The 4,988-nt window shown below is 44.4% G+C and overlaps 1 long non-coding RNA gene across 1 annotated transcript; it reads right to left on the reverse strand.

Moving 5' to 3' along the window:
* Positions 1-2,225: 2,225 nt before the first annotated feature.
* Positions 2,226-4,042, reverse strand: LOC123344993. Its single transcript, XR_006572690.1, has 3 exons — positions 3,932-4,042; positions 3,312-3,458; positions 2,226-2,847 (listed from the first exon to the last, which is right to left on the reverse strand). It is a non-coding gene; the product is annotated as an uncharacterized LOC123344993 (long non-coding RNA).
* Between the last annotated feature and the right edge of the window lie 946 nt (positions 4,043-4,988).

A 4,988-nucleotide genomic window follows, 5' to 3' on the forward strand; every position in this document is an offset into this window, starting at 1 on the left:
TGTGTGGCTGAACCCAGAGTCCCAGGCCTGTGCCTCAGCAACAAATTCAGCCATTCCATCTATATGAGGAAGAGTTCCATTCCAGCTTTCAGTGACACAACCTTTACAGGTGCCTTAAATTATAAATGTTAATAACCTAACTTCTGCTTTGCTGTCTCAGGCTTATAATTGGCAAATGCCTCATGTCAATCCCAATTTCAGATGTGTCCAGGCATCTGTTAATGGTTTTCCTGAGGTTACCTGTACAGATAGATCTTTTGAAAGTAATCTAAAGCACATGTGGTTTTAAGCAAGATGTTAATTAGAAACATTTATAGTGCCAAATGTATGATTAATGCACAGGGTTTAATTGAAATGAACCAGCATTCTTGAAATCTGCTTTCCTTTCCTGATGGAAGAGTTTGGGGAGTGGTAAAGATTTAAAAAAAATAATAATAATGAAAAGAAGCCAGATACACAGCAATTGTAAGTCAACAGAGGCAATTTACACTAGCTTAAGATCGGGTCCAGAGGCTGTGGGCTATAATAAAAAAATATTGTAACATTGACCTACCATGTTTCCTTATTAACAAACAAAGCTGCAAGGGATTTTGAAAAGATGATTAAAGGTGCTCAGCATTGTTGTTATTAATTTGTCTTATTTGTAATGCCATTTTAATTTGCCTAGTAGTAATTCACTGAGAAAACTCATTGGCTCTCAGTTCACTACACTATTATCTTTCCTCTCCCCACCCCCATTATAATGGAGAACTTGGCATGTGTTTTTAAACCTTGGGAGATTGGGACAGGTGGCAAAAATGGAATGTGATCACTGCAAAACAGATAGAACCAAAGAAATATTGAGGAAGGTGGCGGCGGTGGGAGAGGGTCATCATCTTGACTTTTAGATACCTTTGTTTGTATTAGGATCTTTACATCTTTCATTGTAAAACTGCTCTTGAGATCTATACCCAGGATTTTTCCAAAAACAACTAAGAACATTCTTCAGGTCAGTTCTGGGGACAGATTTGTCTTGACAATGAATGGTGGGAATCCACATCTTGGAGGTGCAGATCAAATATGTTTCGAGTTTTGCTGTACATGGAGCTTGTTTCATTTCTGATAAAGTGTCCCAAGACATATTCTTGTCAGTGATCTATGGAGTGTTTCTCAGGAGCAGTATATACATCCACCAGCACATCCTTTGTCCAGGCTGCTTTTGTTTTAACCCTTTAGAGTCCAAGAATATATTGCAACTGGGCTTTGTGGGAAAAGTAGTATGTGATAATGTAATTAAAGGCTGGATCATAATACATACACACATCAGGATTGAATTAAAGTTGCACAGGAAGCCTTAATCCTAACATTTTAGTACTTCCCTAGAAGCCTTTATAGTCTTTGGTTAGGGTTTTTTGTTGTTGTTTTTTTTTAAATGTAAAAATAGGTGGGGCTGGTAGCACCTCCTACTGTTAAGGTTCCTCAACACTTCCCACAATAAGACCCTGTTCTCAGTTGCTGACAACTGTCAGACTTTCATCATTTGGGCTGAAGTTTTACGTGCCAGATGTCTGACTTAGGAGGAGGTTTTTTTGTTGGAAGATTTCAGTCCAAACAGTTCAGCCATGTTGGAGAACGAGGGTAGAGGAAAAACTAGGTTGTTTTGCCCATGTTAAGAGATTTCTAGAGACCTTTTCTTTGAGAAGCTCTAGTGCTCCCATGCTTTAGAGCAGGGGCTTGAAATGTGGCAGGTGGCCTTTGTCAGGCTGTTCTTCTGTGCTCTCAGTGAGGCAAGGCTCCTACAGAAGTTGTGCATGTGCATTATGATGCAATCTGTACTTGTGTTCACAAGCTATAAGATGGCAGAATTAAGACTGCACAGGCAATTTGAAGTCTGGCCTTGCTTAACATTTTGAGTGCTTGGTTTTACAACCTTAACAGTGTTAACAGATTGCGTAACAGGTGGTGGTAAGCTGTACCACTCCAGGAGCAGCTCTGGAAAGAGATTATGATTTAGACCAGTGGTTCCCAACCAGGGGTACGTGTACCCTTGGGCGTACACAGAGGTCTTCCATGGGGTACATCATGTCATCTAGATATTTGCCTAGTTTTACAACAGGCTACAAAAAAAGCACTAGCGAAGTCAGAACAAAAAATTCATACAGACAAAATGAGAAAGCAAACAATGCTGTGACACTTATCTTTTTATGTCTCATTTTGTAAGGAAGCGAGGTGAAACTTGGGGGTACATAAGACAAAACCAACTCCTGAAAGGGGTACAGTAGTCGGGAAAGGTCAAGAAGCACTGATTTAGAGAGTTTCAATTCCTCCTTTGCTTCCCAACTTATGCCTGGGAGGACAAGTATGGCACTCCTCACCGTAACATTACTGGTGCTTCCCACTCATGAGGCAAGGGAGCATTATTGCTATTTTACCTAGGTGAGAACTGAGGCAAGGGGAGGCCTAGGGCTTGATTTAGGGAAGCATTGAGTACCCACAACTCCCAGCTGCTCAATGCGAATTGCAAGTGTTTGGCACTTCTGCACACAGGTCTAGCTCACTCATCCCAGTCCACACAGGAGGTCTGTAGCAGCCAAGTCTCTGGAGTCTCTTTCTTGTCTATTTGCCACAAGGTCATCCTTCCTCCTCTTTTCAAAGAGACTTACACTGAGCTCCCCATCACAATCCCAGGTTTTCAGGAAAGTGCTCCACCACCAGGCTTTATACTTGGAAATTTTACCTCATCACACCCCTCCTGGGCTTCCTTATTCCAAGGGCTGTCCCCAGGAGCGAGGAGCTCCCTGATAAATACCATAGGTGCTCTTCAAAGGCCTCGGTGGGAAAACCCACTCACCACAGCTCCACTCCAGACTTGTAATTCATGAAGTAAAAGTTTGTTAACCATGTAGGAACTAATTTAGATTCCATCCTAGCACCTTCTACAGCATCCCAGAACAACCCACCTCCAGCAGCTTGCCTCAACTCTCCCCTCCAGCAGTCCTCACCCAACTGGTGGCATTTGAACAGATATTCCATGGTGGCTCCTACTAACCAAATGGGCCTTTATAGAGCCCTCCAATGTTAAATCCCTGTCTTACGTCCAGCCACAAATTTTACTGCCCACAACCCCATATGTAAAGCAACATTAACTCAACACATTACTTAGCATTCTCTGCAAACCATACAGCCTTCCCAGGGTTTGACTTTCAGTCTCTACCAGCCTGGTTTAGAACCAGAGACCTAAGTGTTCTTCACATTATCAGTCTCCTGGACATGTAGTCACTAGGGCTGGCAAGCTTTTACTCTTATGAATCTGTAAAAAAAGAGTGACTCACCACCTGGTGCTCCCCCTCATGGCTGGGCATCACATAGCTGGCTCCTCTTCTTGAGTGCCCCCTGCCAACAGCTGGTCCAACCCGGCAGCAAGCCATTTCTTCTCATGATGCAGCCCTCCAGCCAGGTCACATTCAGTCACATGCCTTCTGGGATACAAGAGAGTCCCACAGAACAATAGTTCAATGACCTCACTCCAGGTCTTCAGCCCAGTTCAGGGTTCAATGGTCACTACACCCCTTACATCAGAGGGCTTTTAAGCCACCATCCTCAGTAGCCAGTAGGGAAACCCAGGCTCTCTCTCTCTCTCTGCTCTCAGTTCCAGTCCAGGGACCCTCTAACAAATAGCTACAGTCTGCTCCTCAAACTCCTTATTGCCTCCTTGGACCACTTCCTACCACAGCTTCTCTCTCACCTCTTTCCCCAGCCCCTTTCTTGAGTCACTCCTCTCTGACTCTCCACCACTTCCCAGGCTCTGCAAAGTTCTTTCCAACATCTATACCAAGGTAACACCTCCCAGGGCTTTCCTCCTCTCTGCCTCTCCCAGAGCTCTCTTTGTTTCCTCCTATAACTTGGCCCTTGGGCTGCCTCCATGGGGTCTAGTCCTTTTGTCCAGACTTACCACAGGAGCTCACTCCACCCCCTAGCTTCCCAGTATCTCTCTCTCCACCCTTTACCAGCACTCCCTGCTGGAGAGAGGATACTAACACCTACTCTGAGCTTCCCTTCTACTACCCGGATTACCTCCCTTCATTGGTCACTTGGCTCCCCCCCAGCTGGGCCTAATCCTAAACTGGGCCTGGCTCAGCCTCCAGGTGCAACTGGATGCACTAATTGCTCTCTGGCTCCCTTTAACTCTGCCAGTGTAGGGTGAACACTGCCGAAAAGAACCACTGAATCTTTTATCCTCCCAAACTTTTGGGGCTTGAACACTGCTGAAAAGAACCATTGAATCTTTTATCGTCCCAAATGTTCTGAGCTTTCTAATAATAAGGTGGCTATGTTTATATTGTTCTCCCCCTTACTAGAAAAAGGCCATAATTTCCAAGTGACAAGTACCTGTGCACACTGTTGGACTGGGGTGATTGGTAACGATCCAATTTCTGTTGTAGGTCACCACTTCAGGTGTGGCCATACTAGGGAGAAACCATAAGTCGTTACTATTTGTTCACTGTTCAGTGGCTGGTATGAAATGAGTAAGTGGTCTCAATCCTCCTATACAACAAATACCCATGTCATTGACACCAACTAACACCCTTGTTTTCAGACTCAGCAGAGAGAACAAAGTCTGAATGGGGCATTTTTGACATCTCCAAAGAGAACAAGCTGTCTCATGAAATTCCCCACTGCTAGGGCTGCTAGTCTCTTTTCAAGTTATTTAAGCCTTTCAGAATCTCAAAAAGACATTCATTCCAGAGTTTGTTTCTAAAAACTGGCAACATTTTGGGACCTCCTTTTTCCTCTGAACAAGCCTGTCTACCCAAATTGTGCCTCTCCTTTGGAGGCAAAGATACATTAAAGGCTTCTCATGGAATTTTAGACTGTCTTGTGGGGAAAAAGGGCAGGTGACGGTAGCTAATAGGTAAGGCCCTACCAAATTCAGAGCTGGGCAGATGGAGAGTGGCAGCTGTTGACTGAGGGCCCAGCTCTGCAGGCAGCAGTGCAGAAATAAGGGGGCA

The sequence above is a fragment of the Mauremys mutica genome, chromosome 12 (assembly GCF_020497125.1).
Source record: "Mauremys mutica isolate MM-2020 ecotype Southern chromosome 12, ASM2049712v1, whole genome shotgun sequence".
In the NCBI taxonomy this organism is placed as follows: domain Eukaryota; kingdom Metazoa; phylum Chordata; order Testudines; family Geoemydidae; genus Mauremys; species Mauremys mutica.